The sequence below is a fragment of the Syzygium oleosum genome, unplaced genomic scaffold (assembly GCF_021117445.2).
Source record: "Syzygium oleosum isolate NSW1041296 unplaced genomic scaffold, Sole_v2.1 Sole_v2.04, whole genome shotgun sequence".
Taxonomy (NCBI): Eukaryota; Viridiplantae; Streptophyta; class Magnoliopsida; order Myrtales; family Myrtaceae; genus Syzygium; species Syzygium oleosum.
Window position 1 is genome coordinate 13,025,623 of NW_026607488.1, and position 19,499 is coordinate 13,045,121.

Here is a 19,499-nt window from a genome sequence, read left to right on the forward strand (position 1 = left end):
ATATGTTATATAAATAGTCGCAAGATTGGTGCAGACCTTTGGGGGTATTCTTGAAGCGCCACATTCGTGAGTGCTTGTTGTTTCGCGACTGTTGCCAAAGAGGGAGAAATATTGAAGCGCCGTTCGTCGTGTGCTTGTGGATTATCTCCGTGGGTTTTCTTCGTGAAATTACATCAAGAGTTCAAGTGTTTATAGCGAATAAATCTTGTGATAAGATTTGTGTACAATTTCTTCAAGAGATTGAGAGATTATTTCGTGAGAAATTGTGGGGCTAAACACTGCGTGTGTTATTGGATGTAATTGGGGCTTGGGAAACACTTAGAGTGTTTGAGTGACTCGAGTGTGGTTGTAATCTCCGTTGTATCGCTTGATCTATAGTGGAATTCCGTGCTGCTCTCCCCGTGGACGTAGGTCACTACGATCGAACCACGTAAATCTGGTGTCCGATCTATTTTCTTATTTTGTCAATTTTATTGTTCGATCGCTTGGCTTCTGCAACAATTTCTATGCTCCACTATTTGGTATCAAAGTTACCATGTCCTTTGTCGATCGATAGATAGAAAGGTTAAGGCTCTGTTTGTTTGGCGGAAAATAAATGATTTAAAACATATTTTCTTAAAAATAATCGTATGTATGGCTTATAAAAATGATCGAGCGGAAAATATTTTCACCGTCCACAGAAATGTTTAAATATAAATTGTTATCATTAATAAAAGCATTTATTCATTCACTAATTATTTCAAGCGATACAAGCGATAATTTTTGAAAATATGTTTTTCAAAATCATTCATTTTCCACAAAATAAATGGAGCTTAAGGGTATGTATGTTTTGGGGAAAACTTCATGATAAAGAAAAATCTTTTTCGGGAAATCATTTTTCAGGAAAATATTTTTATCATTTTCAAGTTAAATTTATTTTCCCAACTTTAAGTATACATATTTTATTTGACCGTAGATATTTCTCCATTGACTGAACATTTTCAGTAAAACCAAACGCGTGAAAGTCTAGAAAATTAATTCACAGAAAATTTATTCGCTCAAACAAACGCACCCTAAATTCGTTCTAAAGTTATCTCATAATCATTTTAGATGCGCTGCCACGTAACTAGAGAGAAGATCTTAGGTATATACTTCTGTTGAAATTCATAATGCTCGTACTCCGTTTACAAGTTTCTCAATAGCGAGATTGATATCATGTAGTGCAACACCAAAAACAAAAAGAAAAATGGATTATGTAGATTGTCTAACTTTTAATCCTCATCAGTTATTTACTTGATACGAGCGAGTAAATAATCTGTCAGGGAATCGACCTCTTATGATTTCTCGATCAATTTATCATGAAAAATGATATGGCGTAACTTAGAGAAAACTATTTCCTTAAAGCTAATGAGGGTGTCGGCTTTTGCGGAATCGCATCTCAAGTCTCGAGAATCGAGATTGCTCCACGTAATGCTTGTGTACTTGCATTAGTCGATACTGTAATTTGGCATTCAGACTAACACCCGTATATCTACAACCAAATGTGACCCTTAGATCTTACTACACTTGTTTTGTCCCTCACAATTTCTAGAGATTTCTCCGTTTCCTTTCTTTCGGTCTCGCCGTCACACAAGCACGCATAAGCGCTTATTTGTGACTTGCAAGCACCGTGCTATACATGTGCATTGTGGATTATTTAAAGAGAAGTAATCTTCTCTTGAAGAAAAAACTATTGGGAAAATTATTCAAATAGTCTTAAACCTATTGCACTTTTGTCAATCCAGTCATAAATTTTTCAATTTTGCTAATTAAGTCTTAAACATTTTCATGTTTTGCCAAATGAGTCTATCTATCTGATTTTAACCGGAAATCACTGACGTGGACGCCGGTAGTGCTATGAAGGACGACCGGCGCTGACGTGGACAATTCTTAATAATATTTTAGTATTTTTTTTCGAATTTTTTAATTATTCTTTGCCCTTTTTTCTTTCTTTCTTTTTCTTTTTCTTCTTCCATGTCCAGCGAGAGTTGGCCGGCCCTCGCCTGTGATTAGCAGGGTCGACCGGTGACCCGCGCCGAACTTGGAAGAAGAAAAAAAAAAGGAAAAGAAAAAAAAAGAAAAAAATAAAAAATGATTAAAATATTCTAAAAAATATTATTAAAAATTGTTCATGTCATCGCTGGTTGTGCCACGGAGGAAGGTCGGTGTCCACGTCTTCATCCGTTGGTAAATCCAAATTTTGACTAGAAGAGCTTTCTCGACCGACGGCTTCCTGCAACTTTGTTTGATTGGAAGGTCCTTTTTGACATCCTCGATCAGTGGATTTCTTCTTCAACTGTTCAGTGCTTGGTTGTTTAAGACGGGGACGATATGCCTTTATTCGATCCAAGGTGGTTTCTAAGTGCCCTGTCAAATTCGTCCGAAATAGAGAAAGAATGCCACCAGATGGCCCATCCAGTAGTACAATCAGGCTCAGGACTGAACCCATCGATGTCGAGAGCGTACCGAGTAATTATTATGTTGATAAGCTCAGTGCAGCAATTGAAGGGTTCGTTTTCCTGAGACTTATGCTTGCTCATAAAAGGAAACTTAAAAGAGTATAGGATCGGTATAGACACAGCTTGCGCCAATACGAATTGCCTAGCGTAATATTGAGGAGAATATACTTCGAACCCATGGTAGAATCTTCCTTTCATCAACAATCTTAGTGGAAAATTTGATAGGAGTAACCACCTTAACCCCCAATTTGAAATACTTCCTTGGAGGGTGGAAGTGATAGAGATGAAAGTAACCATGGGAAGTGTAAGGTAGAAAGTCAAAGTCATCCTATTCAAATTCCAAGAACTGTCGAAGAAATTGTTTGACAGGGGGATATATCTCTCGGAACATGTAATGGAAAACGACTAAGCAATCGACAACCAACAAAGTTAAGTAAATGAGGCTGCAAATCAAGTTGATGATAACAGGGAAGAACACGAGTCTAATCGCCGAAGAAAGACGGCGAATTCAGAGCAATCCAGGCTTGAAGAAGCCAACACGGACTATAAAAATGCTTCTGCCTTGGACCGCATGGCTGAGGGAGGCATGAGTGAAGCCTCTGTATAAAGCAGTCAGGACAAGTGTACCAAGGCAATCGGTGTACCTGCAACAAGACCAGGAGCAATACCAAGGAGATCCTTTGATATTTTAAGGGCTGGATAAAAGAGAACGGATTTAGAAAGCCAAAACAACAGGAAGGCAGCGTGCTCAGCATCGATGACCCAGAATCCTCGCAAGAACTGTTCGTAAGAAAGAATATAGTCATCAACCTCGACAAGTTTGAGGAGCTCTGGACGACCAATATCTTTCATGGGAGTGCCGGAAGATAGAAAACCAGCGATAGCATAAGCTTCCAACAGGGTAATCGACATGGGATCCCAAGGGAAAAAGAAACAATTGATTGATGGAGACCAAAAACTGATTGCAGCGTCTAAAAGACCTGGATTTAAGTCCCAGCTGAAGCTTCCAAATTTGAGAGTTATCGATGCCAGCCCTTTCCCAAATGGACTGTACTTGAGCGTTGGCCTTCATTCTTAAATACCACTTGTAGAAATCCACGGTTGAAGGAAGGAAAATCCCTGAATCGAGAAGGCTCGTGGTCCAAACGTCCACAATGGAAGGCCTCTAAATAGGAATGCAGCTCCTCGCTTTTTCGAGGGAAACAAGGTTTGAGAGATTGAATGATATGGAAGTGGTTCTTAAGATAAGGGTCAAAACTTACTGGGAAACCCATCAAGCACATTCAAAAGATTAAAACAGCAATTGTCGCGATGCTCATCCTCTCGTAGCTTGTCAAATTGGCCGATGTAATCTGCTGAATAGTACTTGAGAGAATCAGGAGCCATGGAGAGCAATGGAAAGCAAAACGTAGAAAGATCGGGGGGTTTTAGATTGTGCGAAACAGTAGGGTTTAAGGCTGAGGATGAAGAAGACATAAAATCTCCATGCACATATATACTTTCCCGAGATAGGTAACAATTCAGAAGACGACGATTTAAAAAGATAACGATCCATAATGATAACGATTTGCGAACCAGAGGTGATCAGGGCAATGTGTCGGAATATCACAGGGCGTTACCAGCTGGCTGACTAAGCGCAAAGCACGAAGCGTTAGGAGGACAATGCGCACATTAGAGCTGCCTACGGAAGGGGGGTGCACACGTTAAGGTATTGCTTTTCTTGTAATTTTTTTTAAAAGGGGGAATATGTTTACACCAGAAAATAGTTGAGTCGTTGACATGAACAAGCACGTGCTTGACACGCGAGCATGGACAATCACATGAGAACATTACTACGCATGTGGCATTCCGTCAACGACCGTAGGAGCTGATTCATATTGGTGATGCATATTTAGTTGTCGACATGCGTTCATGCGCAGTCAGTAGCCACGGGAATGGATATGGGCATCAATAGGAGAAAGAGAGCATACCATTAAAATGCTTTAAAAACATGAGAGGCATAAGGATAAGTTACCAACTTGAGATGAAGTGATGGAGTAACTGGTAAGTAATCACTCAAGGAATGTCGAAGCACGAATATGAAGTTCAAAATTGACAAAGCAATTAGGACCAAGGAGAAATGAGCATGTATTTTGGAGGGAACAGTTACTCCAGTAAGGACACAAGACAACAATCGTGTAGAGGCAGAGTGATGGGACAGTTAACACATCGTATGGAAAAAGCAACTGCTTGAGAGTAGAATCATGGCATCATGGGCTAGAAGTTTGCGGAAATAGAGAAAACCAACGGAAACTATTTGACGAAATGCAACCACTGAAAACCATCAGAAAGCAATTACCACTAAACCGTATCAGAACTCCCATGGAGCATTCCTCGGAGATCTCATAAACCATGCTGGCATCTTGAACTTTACAAAACGCTTCCCGAACTCGAACCCCTTTCTTGAATTTGAACCTCTAGTGCTCCCTGAACTCAAAGCTGTGCCATTTCCTGAACTTGAAGCTATGCCCCTCTCTCTGACTCCATCTGCAGGACCCATTCCTGAGCTTGAAGAACCTCTAGCAGGTACTTTGCCGGTCTTGACCTGGACCATAATTAAAGTTCCACAGATAAGTTCACAGATGCAGCTAAAGATAGGGTAGATATTAAATACTTACAGAATAATATTCCCTTTGATCCGCTTTGGCCTCGTCAAAATAAAAATTCTCTGTCTCATGATCTCCATCCTTCTCACCTTCACCTTGTCCCCCCAAGCCACCATCAACCTCTCCCTCAACATACAAATGAATGAATCTTGTTTCAGATGCTAGCACCACCATTTCCTCCACTTGCTTATCATTCTTAATCTCTTCGGCCCATGTTTCCAGTAGACCAGGGACCTCGTACCACATTCTCTGCACATTATAGCCTAAACCTTTGACGACAACAGTCAATCCTTCATATGTCACTGAATAACGGGCAACCTGCTCGAAAGTCTGTTCCATGCCCCCAACATGGAATGTGATTGTGAACGCACCTTCAATCTGTGATGTGACAAGCACAACTGTGAGAGCCAAACCACAACTGTGATGCTGATTATATGGGCACCAACATCAGTTTTAGTTGCAGTGACAGATCTAGAATTGATTACTCGGTAATTGAATTGAATACGACTAATATTTATGTGGTTTTCTTATATAACTAACTTAGAACATTTAGTATGTAAACAAAATACTCACCGAAGGATATTCCCCTTGACTCAATTCATCCTCGTCAGAATAAAAAATCTTTATCTCATGATCTCCATTTTCCTCGCCTTCAACTTGTCCATCCAACTCAGCGTCAACATCTCCCTCAACATACAAATGAATGAATCTTCTTTCAGATGCTAGTGGCACCATTTCCTCCACTTGCTCATCACCCTTGATCTCTCCGTCCCATGTTTCCAACAGATCAGGCACCTCATACCACATTCTCTGCAAACTATAGCCTAAACCTTTCACGACAGCAGTCAATCCTTGATATGTCACTGAATCGGGGGCAACCTGTTCAAAAGTCTGTTCGATGCCCCCGACCATTACAGACCTCTCACTGACTACGCCAAAGTGGAATGTGATTGTGAATGCACCTTCCATCTGTGATGTAACAAGTACAACTGTGAGAGCCAAACGACATATACATTGGACTATGTTTGATATTTACCCTTTATATTTCGTTGATGGAATCCCCAGAAAATTTTGTGTAATAGATACTTATAATATGGGCACCAACATTATTTTTAGTTACAGGCACAGATCTAGAATTAATTACTCTGTAATTGAGTGGAATATGAATAATTTTTTTGTGGTTTCTTATCTAACTTTGAACATTCAGTATGGACGTAAGTAAACATAATACTTACAGAAGAATATTTTCCTTGATCCACTTCATCCTCGTCAGAATGAAAATTCTCTGTCTCATGTTCTCCATCCTTCTCGCCTAGTCCTGCCAACTCAACGTTAACCACTCCATTGACATACAAATGAATCAATCTCATTTCAGATGCTAGTAGCACCATCTCCTCCACTTGCTCATCACTTTCAATCTCTGCGACCGATGTTTGGAATGTACCTGGCACCTCGTACCATAGTCTCTGCAAGCTATAGCCTAAACCTTTCACTACAGCAGTCAATCCTCTATATGTTACAGAATCAGGGGCAACCTGTTCAAAAGTCTGTTTGATACCCCCATAAGTTACAAACTCTTCACCATAGAATGGAAATACTGCGCCAACTCGAAATATGATTGTGAATGCACCTTCCACCTGTGGTATAACAAGTAAAACAGTGAGAGCCAAACCACCTATATATTGGGCTACAGTATCAAGCCATCTATTTTATTTATTATTTATGTTTCGTTTATGGAATCACCATGAAAACTTTGCATAGTGAGTGGATAATCATACTCATTATGTGGGCACCAGCATAATTATTAGTTGCCGAGATAGATCTAGCATTAATTTCTCGGTACTGAGTGGAATATTTATGGGGTTTTCTTATCTATGTTTGAACATTTGATAAGGACATAATGTAAATTTAAATTTTACATCTATCGGGAGGTATAGGACCCGTTTGTTTCAAGAAAATTTTATGAGTTTTCATTTTCAGTTGAAGATGAATTTGGTTGGTATGTAACGCGGTTTTCACGTGAAACACTTCAAAAACTGAAGTTGTTTCGAGCGTTCTCTTTCCTAATGAAAGCACGGTCACATAATAAACCCAACCCCCATCTTTCCTTCTTCCTGTTCGAGTAGACTTGGCTGCATACACAATTCTATGAGAAGCTCTTACGAGAACCTCCTGCTCAAGCAGTACACTTGACAATTTGAAGCTCCATCAACCAAAGTCAAACTTTTCACAAATTTAAACATGAAGCATCCTGCTTGACAATTCCAAATCACCAAAGCTCGCATTTTGTTCAGGAGCTTCAAGGCCATGAAAATGTGTTTTTCTTCTCTTTGTTGGAATTTTACCTTCTTCCCAACACTACTTTCAATCTCAATTATTGGTCCAAATGTTTCATTGATATCCTGTCTGTATTTAATGATTCATATTTTTATTGAACATCGGCAAAATGGTACTTTACGAGTGCCCCACATACAACAATCACAACTAAAAAAACATGTCTCCTAAATTTAAATTAAATTCTTCTTTATTCTCAAGGATTTATATTTATTTGCTAGAATGTAGATTAAATCACACTCTGACTTCCCAGTTTTAAACGCACAGACGTGTCTTTTTGCCGGTATCACAAGAACTGGCGAAGCATGCATCCTAAACGTTACTGAAGAAACCTAAAATGGATCCATGGGACATAGGAGTTGGAAAAGCGAAAATACCACGAATCAGTCATCCCTTAGCTAGGTTCATAAATCATTTTCAGACGTCACAAAGATAATTAAATCTGCATACACGTCAATGTATATTAATGAAGAAGATGCCGCACCTTGTGTGATGTTTTGAGAAGAAGGTCCTCTCTGTAGCGCTTTAAAGTTACTCTCTCGCTGTAGCATGAATCTTTGATAAACTCTCCGCACTCCTGTATTAGTACAAGGCAATGATCGGGTATTTTTGTGCAAGATACATCAATCAACCTTCTCAATGACATGCACATTTTGACTGTCAAGTATTTCAGAAATCCGAGATCGTCAAGGCCCTCGACACAAGTTAGCTCATCACATCCTTCGATATGAAAATACTCCAGGATCTTCAAGTTTGATAAACCACCTAATCTTTCCAGAGATTCGCAGTCGTAAACATAAAGTTCTTCCAGCGATTCTGAAGCATCCACAACTTGAATCTCAAGCACCTTTGGGCAACTTAAAACAGCGAAACGTCTCAGCTTCATAAGGGTGCTTGATGGAAGGGATATTAGTCCCACAAGAATTGCCAACTCATTCAAAGACTGTAATCTGTTGTGTACCTCGATGTCTCCTGTATTGTTGCAGCCTAGATGTTCCGAAAGATATATAAACCTCTCAAGAGATTGACAGGTGTCAATGCGTAGGCTCTCCAATGATTCCAATGCACCAGGGAACTGGATCTCCACAAGTTCTGGACAACCAGACAAGTATACTTGTCGTAGCTTCCTCAAGCCAGCTGGAATGGATAACCTCTTGAGCACTTCACAGGAATCAACAGTTAACTTCTCCAGTTGTGGAAGTCCATCGAGTGGAATGTCTTGCACTCCACAGAAATAGAACAACAAAGTCGTCAAAGTTCTCAATCTCAAGTAGGAGCAGGGTGACCCTGCTGAGTTGGTGCTACGGAATTGTAACCGTAAGTGTAACAGAGAAGATGGAAGCTGCACAAGCGGTCGCAGGTCTAGCTCAGACAAAGTGAGCTCTTTTAGATGGGAAAGGGCAGCCAACTCGGTAGGCGGTGCTGTGACGTTTTGAAGATTCATTTCCAACACAATCAGTTTCGATAATCGCCCAATCCACCCTAAGTTGCAATCTGTGCTTAAGTTCGATGTGTGGCTGACATCAGAACCATCACTTAGTCACAATTCAACCAAATTAGTAAGGTTGGACAAGTTGGGGACTGAGAGCAGCGATGAAGATTGAAGACGTAGACAGGTCAAACCTGTAGGAAGCTCCGGCAACTCTTGGATCTCGTTACAACGACTTAAGTCTAGTGTTTGCAGGTGATGGAGCATGTTGATTTCCCTTGGAATTCTGCAAGTACGGGTCCGTCCTAAATTTAGGATTCTTAGAGATGATAACTGTCCAATTTCGAAGGGAATTTCACCTTTCATCTCCTCCCGTCCTTCAAGATTTAGCTCTTCTAGATTCTTCAACATGCCAATATTGCTGGGCAACTTCCAGAGATCGAATGACTGACTTGCTCTGTAAGTTGATATGACCAATACACGTAATGATTGTAACATTCCAATGGAGTTGGGAAGTTCCTTAATCTCAATGTCCTTTAGAATGAAAGACTGCAAGTTCACTAGCCCTTTGATGGAATTTGGGAGTTTGGTAATTCCTGTATGTGATAAGTCCAACTCTGTCAATGATGTTAAATACCCCACTGAGTCTGGAAGTTCTCTCAACCCAGAACAGTCCCTTAATGACAAGCTCTTCAGCATCACCAGCCCCCCAATTTCGTCGGGCAAATATCTAAGGCGTTCACACTTTTTTATCTTGAACTCACCCAATGTAACAGCCCGAATTTCGATGTAAGTCCGGGATCAATAAAACGGATATTATTCGCATTTCATTTTAGTAAGTCTCGCCCAGAGCTGATCGCTCTCGGGATACTAACCAATGGGGCATGGCTAACTAGAAAGCGGTACATGGACCGGGGACCCTATCGTGAAACGGATACCGATCGCGAGAGATGCTGAGGGAATATTTTGAACCAATGTGGGCCGATCTTAGGAAAGGTAACGGATTTGGTTTGGCCAAGGCCAACGTTGTACACTCGGATCGCAGGTGAATCTGCATGACCGAAAAGTGCACGTGGCCGATCAGTCCTGAACCTAAACCGAACGATCGTAGCCTCTGGGGCTAGTGATAATTTCTCATTCTCTCAATGATCGAGACCATTAAGATACGGGTAGCCCTAGGTCGATACGCGTAATCTCTAAATTGCCGCCCGTTAGTGAGAGACCCTGAAATTGAAAGTTTAGCGGGTTTTGTTCACGGAATTGGGCCCGGATTTCGGTATCGATTTTCGAAGGCTTAAGAGACTATTTTTGGGAATCTGACATCATATTACGCTGGCCACACACATGTGGAGTTAGTACGAGTAAAAATTGGAATTTCGGTCCGGGGGTGAAAAATTACGATTTTGCCCCCGGGATGCCAGCGTCGCTTTTCGAGGCCAAATGAGGTTATTTTTCGTGGCCGACGCCATTTTTGGGTGGCCACGCATACCAGGAGTCGTTTTGGCCAAAAATTGGAATTTCGACAAAAATTGGAAAAATAATATTATTTTATTTCCGAAACTTCGACGTGGATTTTCGAGGGCTTGCGCGATGAATTTCGCGATTCTGACGCCATATTATGTTGGCCACGCACATATGGAACACGTATGTGCGAAAATTGGAATTTCGGTTCGGGATCGAAAAATTACGAAAATGCCCCTAGGCCATTTTTGAGTAATTTCGAAAATTATTCTTAATTAGGGGTTTAACCAAGGTTGGTTAAGGTTAAACCAGGTCTGGTCAACCATGGTTAGGGACAAAAGACCATTTCACCCCTAAATTATTGGATTAGGGCAAATCCTAGCCTTTGGATCAAGGGCAAAATTGTCCATTGGCTTGATTTTTGACACATGGCACCCCTAGTCTAGATGTTTGACCAAGATAAACTCTCTCTCTCTCTCCTCTCACCCTCATTCTGGCCAGAACAGCCTCCTCTCCTCCGTAGCTCACTCCCCCTCTCTTTTTTTTCTCTCTTGATTTTGCCTTGCCGGAGCTTGCCGCCGGCCACCGGAGCACGCCGCCGACCGCCGTGCCTCGCCGTCGACACCCTTGGTCCCCCGCCTCAGCTCAGCCTCGGTTTCGTCCATTTCTCTCTCCCTTTCCCCCTCTTTTTCTCTCTTTTTCTCATTTTCTGTTCTGTGAACAGTACTGCCGGAGCTTCGCCGGAGCTCCGATCACCATTCCGTCGACACCCAGGCCTCCAGCACGTCCATACGTCGCCGTTCAGCCCCGTCCGAACAGCGACCGTACAGTACTGTTCACTGTCCGTACGGTCACTGTTCATCTCGACCGTACGGTCGTCGATGCCGTCACCGGCACCTCGCCGGCCACCCGTTCCCGCCTGTCCGTACAGTGTCCGTACGGGAGGTACTGTTCACGCCGTCCGTACGGGGGTTACTGTTCATCGTCGCCGGGAATTCGCCGCCGGTTGCACTGTTCACCAGTGATCGGCCGCCATTCCCCGTCGTCGTGACCTTTGGATTAGGTGAGTAAAATTCCTAAACCCGGATTAGGACTGTTAATGCGTTTTTCTGGACTGGTTTAGATATTATCGGTGCATTTTGGACTGGCTTAGATAATAGCAGTGTGTATTTCAGACTGGGTTGAGAGTTGATTGGTAGAAATTATTATCGGAAAAATTTAGTGGATTAATGAGAATCGTTGGGGAGGATAATAGGGTTTAATGACCAATTTAGGAGCTCGTTGGTGAAATTGCCGGGTGTACCCGGGTTGACTGATTGTACGTCAATTGTGCTTAATTATGGTTGATTTCGTACTGTTATGTCGTATGTGGTGTGGCTAATTTTGTGGAGTGTGATTGGCCATTGTTTGGTTTGCAATGAATTACTAACTTGTGAATCGCACGTTAGGCCACACGGTATTAATTGGGACAATTAAGCACGTGTTGTGACATTGGGTGTCTGAATTATATTGGTGCTCGTGGTACATTGCATTGCATAACATGGACACGCATTGCGTATGCCAAGAGTGAGGCATGTGATGAAATTGTGCGAGCATGCGTGTCTGCCATGAGCATGTGATCACCTAAAATACCCTGAAGCGTTATACGCTGGGTTCAGATAATAATGAGCTGTGTGATCACCTAAGGACCTTCGGGTCGATACCGTCCTCATGCACTTTGAAGCAGGACGATGCCCGGTACGTCCGGAAGGCGACCATCCTCATGCACTTTGAAGCGGGCTCGGTTCGCAAGGAGAACAGTGTTGCGCCTCATGCACTTTGAAGCGAGGCTAGAGACACCTGGGCCGAGATCGGTTCTTGCGCCTCATGCACTTTGAAGCGAGCTAGACGCACGGGCCATGAAAAATTGATGACTCGAGTCGTAATAATAATTAATTGGGCAAGTGTGCCAGTGTGGGCCAGTGGGCCAAAGAAATGTGCATGGCATGCCAATGACATTTGCATGCATAAACATGCATTGAATAGCATGCGAGTGTGTGAGACTCGGTGTATGAGCATGTGATTGGCGTACGTGTGATAATGTGCGCCACGTATGTCCCGTGATCATTACATATTGAACTGTCTAACCTGCAGGGTCAGAGAATTGTATGATTATGGTTGTGTTATGATTTTAAATGTTTGTTTCCGGTCAGGAGATTGCAATGCTAGCCTAGCCTAGGTTTAGGGGTTGAACTCATTGAGATTCGTCTCACGGTTGTGTAAACCGAAACTTTTCAGACCCCCAGCAGTAGGATGCCGAGGTCACCACCTCTTTTTGGAATACCGCCTTTTATCCAGCGGTCGTCGAGCATGCACCCCGGTGGGGATGGAGCAGAACGGAGAAGTGGCTGTTTGGGTTATTCCCACTGTTGGTGTTTCCTTTTTGGTTGTCGTGAACACTGTAAAAAGAGTTTTAAAATAGTAATATAAGTATGTACATATTTTCTGCGTTGATCGTTGTTTATTGGATGGCTATCCTTGGCTCATATTGTAATTGTCTGGGTTTGTTTATTTTATATTTCCGCTTGTGCTTGATCTCTGTATGGGCGTGGGTCGGCGACTCTTCCTGGGACGTCGCAATTTATCGACCGAAGGTGGGATGCTCACGCTTCATGGGGTACGGGGCGTGACATCCCCGTTTGAATTGGTATCAGAGCAAGGTCAGCTCGATTCCTTTGGTCGAGGTTTGGAGTGATAAGGAGCGATGAGACCCTGGGTAGCCAGTAGGGTGACCTCGTGTGCTACATGCATCTCCTGACAGCTTGTGATTGTTTTTGAATTGTGATTGTGTGACCCGTAAGTGCAGGTGCGGCAGGACCTGAGGTGAGTATGTGAATCCCTTGGGTGCTGAGTTGGCTAGTTTTTATTAAGCCGCATGCTGACTGCTTGATTGTTGTTTAATACCTGCCTAGGACTTAGACTGGGATAGATTCATTTAAATCTTTAATTCCTTTGTGGAATTATAGCAGGTAGTCGTAGAATCGAGTGACCAAGATGAGTAGCGAGGGGAAAGGTATAGGAAGAATTCCCAGAAGGGGTGCAGGAAGAGGAATCCGAGGTAGAGGTCGTGCTCGAGTAGGAGCAGTAGACAATCTGGGAGTTAATATGGGAGCTGCAGTAGACCCCCAAGTTGATGTTAGACCCGTGGAAGATCCACGTATGGAAGGAGTTCTGCGAGTATTAGAAAGGATTGGGAACGTGCTGGATAGGCAGACTCAAGGGCGAGATAATGTAGCCGCTGCTGCGGTAGATGAGAATCAAGCTAACGCTGGACAGGCTCAGCCAGCCGGGGTTAGACAGATGCCCCAGTTAGTAGAACAGTTTATGAAATTGAAGCCGCCTAAATTTCATGGTCGCGGTGACCCCGAGGTTGCGCCAAGATGGATTGAGGAACTGGAGAAAACCTTCAAAGTTCTGGGGTGCACCGATGAGGAGAAGGATGTTTCTATCTGGAAATAGGATGTTTCTTACTTTACCTTATCCATTCTTGCAATTGCGAGGACCTCTTTTGCACTCCACAACCTACTCCGCTTTGCAGGGTCCGTTGGACTTTCTTGATAAACAATTTGCTTTCCCAAGTCTATAAGTTGGTCATGCATCCAAAATTTATTGTTTTCTGATATCTTTACCAAGGACTTGCTAACAAGACATCGATTCCTCTTTCAGGAAAAAACTGACAATCAGCCCACATGTAAATTGCCTTGGTCTTATTCTTATTGGAGAAGAAGCAGGCAATATCGAGAAAAATTTGCCGTTGATATTCGTCTAGGGCATCATAGCTAATTTTCAACTTCTCTCCAACCTCTTTTTCAGGTATACTCCTTAACCTGGCCAACGTCTCTTCCCAAAATGTCTTGTCTTTTTGACAAACTAATGAACCTATCACTTTCAAAGCCAAAGGAAGCGCGGCCCCCCCCCCCCCCCCGGTAGTTGAGACAATTCCATTCGAAAGCCCTCGATAATCATCCGAAGGAAAATCTCCGCCAAATGCATGACGACTGAAGAGCTGAAGTGCATGGCCAGAATCCATCTTTAGCATCTCATAAGGTAGAATTTTTCCCTTAAATCCCTTAATTTGTAAAACGGTCGTATCCCTTGTTGTAATAACTATCCTAGATCCTGAATGTAAAGAATAATTTCCTGTTAGTTTCTTCATGCTCTCCATATGATCAACATCGTCCAGAATGATGACTGCCTTTTTATTGCAAAGTGTCCCACCAACCCTTTGCATTCCCCGTTCACTGTCCTCAATTGTTTCCAGAGACCCAGAACCACCTATGTCAGATAGTAATTTCTTCTGCAATTGGATTATGCCCTCTGTCGTCGATGAATGTTCTCGAACAGCCTCAAGGAAGCTGCAGCTCTTTCCAAAGTGGGAAGACAGCTGATTGAATAGCACCATGGCTAGGGTCGTCTTACCAATACCGCCCATTCCATGAATTCCAATCACTCGCACATCATTACATTTAATGTCCAATAACTTCGTCAAGTCTTCTACCCGATCATTAAGTCCAACTAAATGTTCAGTCACGTACTTATGTTTTATCTTCAGGATATCCAAAACCTCTTTAACAAACCCTTTGATAAATGCTCCTTGGCTGGCACATAGAAAAGCGTTTGATCTATTAGCTAGCAAAACAATACAGGATGTGGGTGGTGGACGAGCCTCATTGTCGGGGGTGCGTGTATATGTGGCCGAGTCTGTTCGTGTGTGAGAAATGCACCTTGAAGTATTTGACAAGACGTAGGGCCTTGTTAGTGAAATTCATGAGAGCGTGATTCTTTTCATAGCCAAAAAATAAAATCGATAATCGGTATAAAAATTATCACACTTATATACTTTAATTCTAACAAAATCAGCAAAATTTCTTTACCATGCGGGACACACTAAATGAATTTGAGCGATTGAAGAAAGAAAGAGAGAAGAAAAGGAAAATGATGAATGAATCCAAGTGATTGAATTGGTCAAATGACGACGCGTCAAATCTCTTGAGGGGCAACTTTAAGATACCAATGCCGAAATTTAGAAGATCCCAATCAACCTCAAATAATTGTATTTACAATCAATCTGATTGGACATCTGCCTTATGCAGTACTATTATGCAAATCAGTTGGGTGTAATTAGCCTTGACATTCCACAGTGATTTGGATAAATGTGCAAATGTCAGATTAATACCATACCATCAGACATGGTTAAACAAAAGCGGTGTATCTCATACCATGGGTTTCTTCAAAGAAATGGAACCACTTGATGAGGTAAGAGTTTCTGCCAAACAAGAAAGGAATAATTGAGGATCTGAAAAGAACTTTACCCTTCGTTCTTCTTCATGTTCCATCCTTTGATTTCGTGTATCTCTCCAAGAGCTCTTTTCCACGCCTCAACTTCGTTGGGAAACTCCTTCTCGTGCTTCAAAAAGGCTTTCCTAAACCGTTGAGTCTTGAGCTTGATATCATCCGGTTCCACGTCGAAATAAATTGGGAGGATACTTTTGTTCCCCTCTGATTCAGACACCTTGCCTACCATATGCGCAAGCTCACGGAGGCACCATTTACTGGAAGCATAAGTCCGAGAGAAGATGGGCATATAGAGTATCGAGTTGTTGATGGCACGTAAAAGGTTCCCACCAATCACTTCGCCGATGCGGAGTTCATCTTCATCCCTAAATACACAGACTCCGACATCTACCAGGCTATGGTAGAGGCAGTCAGTAAATCCATAACGAGTGTCCGGTCCTCGAAAACTTAGAAACACTTGGTACTCGCTGCTCCCTCTCGTCTCTGAGTTTGCCATTGGAAACTTTCTTAGTAGATCTCAATCTCTTCCTCTCCTCTGTAAAAGAAAATGTAGTTGAGGAGTGGCTCCGCGGAAAAGTGAGAGGTTTTGAATATAAATATCCACGGGAGTCAACCCTGTCTAAAACCGGAGGCTCTAAATGAACCAACTTTCCACTAATTTTTAATAGGTATAATCAAAGTGCTAAAACATGTCATGAAATACAATTGGATAATCGAATCCTCAGACTTGTCCGTTGTAGAATCAAAACCTCCGTCAAATCCGTTCAATTTGAGTGATGGGAAAGACTAACGTGGTTTTTGTTTATTTTCTCTTTCGCAAGTGGTTGTGAAGTTAATAAAGAGTGCAACAATGACCAAAGCGACCCCATTTTCCTCCTACCTTTAATTGCAGTTTAGATTGAAAAATTTATTAAGGCTGAAAAGAAAACATAACAGTAATTATGCTTTTCTAAAGTTATGACACTCAAGTTGTCGAAAAAAAATTATGCCACTCAAAGTGAGTGCCGTACAAAAATTATGATACTTATGGTGTTCTCATTCCCGTATAAAGGAATTCGGTCATGGTTTGACATGAGACGCAACCATAAAAATACATTCTTCCTACTTATATGTTTTTGTATTGGATTGGATATGCACCGTATTTGTAAGGGGTGCAACAATTCGTATGAATGTACACAACAAAGTCAATGTACCCTAACGTTATCATAACACTAGGTCAATCATCTAAACAGTGATTATCCATCCTCAGCTGATTATATAATTCAAGTCTTTATGGACTCTAACTTCCTGGTATGATATACTCCCTCACCATTTTGCGCGTCCCGTGACTTTCGTCTCAATCAAGTTGCTGTCACCAGTTGGATCACGAAGAAGAAGACTACATTCTAAGCATCTGAAGGACATCTCACTGCTCAAAAGGACGTGTTCCGGAACTGCTTTCTCGGGCTGACTTGCTCAACAGATCGAAAGAATATCCAATTTTCACCAAGGTGATGACTGGTTATCTTCTCAAGAATTTGGCGTTTACTTTTGGAAGAGTTGACTTTGGCAGCCGTCTTAAAGCAAACCACAGCCAGGAAGAATGAATATTTCTGTACACATTTGGGCATGTCAAGACTCGAGAAATAAAAAATCCAGTCTGCACGAATATAAACAACAAAGTCAGTATAGCCAATTCATGGTTCCTCAATTTTGCTGGATGCATGCTTGATTTCATCATCTGAACAGGTCAATCATGTATACAAAGTCAGATATTGTTTTCCATAAGCAACCGGTGAGTTGTCATCCTTCGGACCAATCTGTCTACCCTGCTAAGCATAATGAAGTATTGGAAAAATTAAACGATTGTTGGATTGCTGAATCTTTCAACACGTTGGCCACTGGTTTTCAGATGGGCTGCTATTGTTCTTCAAAGAAGGCTGCTAACATTTTCTTGACATTGTATGAGTTTTTGTTCACATTTGCGCTTAGGGCAAAACCATATTTTGGCGTTCAGCTTCTATAAAAAGCTGTGAAGTTCAAAATTGCAGAGATGAAGCCAAATTTTCAGTGTATATTATTGCTTTTGGTTCCAACGTAACTGGTAGATTGAAAAGAATGTTTGTTATATTCCCACTTGGCAATAAGTTTGTTTGTTGTTATCTATCATCCAAGATCGATTTTTGGATGTTGGGTGTTCAGATATAGGTGGCACAAAGAATCCAATCTTGTATACATCCAGGCATAGTTTGTCTATAACATGGTATTACAGTACATCTATTGGAAAATGTCTTATGGGGTGTTTTCATCCTTCTTTTGTGGCTCAGGGACATTCAATTCACATTGCCTGGTTTATTTTACTTCCTGGAATGAGCTCTGTGTAGACAAGATGCTGGACATGCTAGTTACTGTACTAAGCATTGTTGCTACTGGCAAGTCTGCACAAGTGATGCGTACTCTGAAGTCTTATCGCGTAATCTGTTTTAAGAGAAACTGTCAGGGGAAAGGTTTAAGTTTATGCTTCACCAACTTAAAATGTATGAAAGATCATTGTGCCAGACTAAGAATCTAGTACATCCGTCGCTTTTTTTGGACTGGCTGAGTGTCACTGTGTAACTGAGGGCTCTACTTCATGACACCAAATAGTAGCCCCTCTTGAGTCCGAGAGAAGCACTCGAGTTACAAGAACACGTTCCCTCGGTCCATCCCATTCTCTGACTGTTAATGTTTTTCAGCGAAATCTGATGAGGCAATGATCAATTAGCTCGTGTCTAGGGAAGAACAGAGGAACACTACAATGAACAAGAAGCTTCAATACTTGTTCCGGTTTACCTCCTTGTTATCACCTGGACCTCGATATGCAAGGCTCTGCTCCTACCGAGCTTGAACCTCTACGTACAAGAACTTGTAGCCGTGCCTTTTCCTGAAGTCCAAGCCATCCCCCTTCCTCTTGCCTCCGTTTGCGGGACTCCTTCCTCAGCTTAAAGCACCTCTGGTCAGTGAGCCCACCTCCTCTGCCACTAATTCCTGGTACATGGTCAGTCTTGATAAGTTTCCACAAAACATAGCGAACCACCTCCATGATAAGTTTCCTTCTCTTCTTTAGTAAATTGCCTCGTTCATCGTAACTTTCTTTTGCCGTTCGTAATTGTCATTATTAATAATTTACCTGTTAAATATTCTTCCATAACTTTTCTTTAAGGGATGTGACTTCATTCGTCTTTGTAACTTTTGTGGGTCCTATGAACCGTAATTTCTCAGAAAAAATAGTAAACTATCTAAGTAAATAGTAAATTGCCTTCTCCTATTGTTTGTAAGTTACCTATGAGTCCAATGGTTCGTTATATTCTATAAAAAAACTAAACTACCTAAATTGATAGGAAAATTATATAATTCTCCTATTGTTAGTAAACTAACTAGCTAGTTGATTGTAATTTTCTTTGGTGTTGGTAATTGTCCTTATTGATAATTTAAGGCTCTGTTTGCGGAAAACAACTTCCTGGAAAATGTTTTTTGGATTTTTCGGCATTTGGTTCATAGAAAATAAACTAATCAAGGAAAACATTTTCCCTCAATGGAAAAAATACCTTCAAAAGTGGGGAAAATAATTTCCACTCTTCAAAGAGAGGAAATCATTTTCCGTTCTCTTTCCTCTCTAGACTCCTTCATATTCGTTTTATTTATTTATTATTTATCATATTTTTCCTTTTTTTTATAATTATAAAATTTCTTTTATTTTCCTTTATTTTTCATTTCTTTTTTTCTCTGCAGGTCGCTAACCATGGCGATGACTGGCAATTGGCCATAGGCGAGGGACCAGCTTGCCCGTAGCTGGCGAGC

The 19,499-nt window shown here is 41.7% G+C and overlaps 1 pseudogene; it reads right to left on the minus strand.

The window, feature by feature from the left end:
• Positions 1 to 4,548: 4,548 nt before the first annotated feature.
• Positions 4,549 to 16,176, minus strand: LOC115679379 (disease resistance protein L6-like; annotated as a pseudogene).
• Positions 16,177 to 19,499: the final 3,323 nt, after the last annotated feature.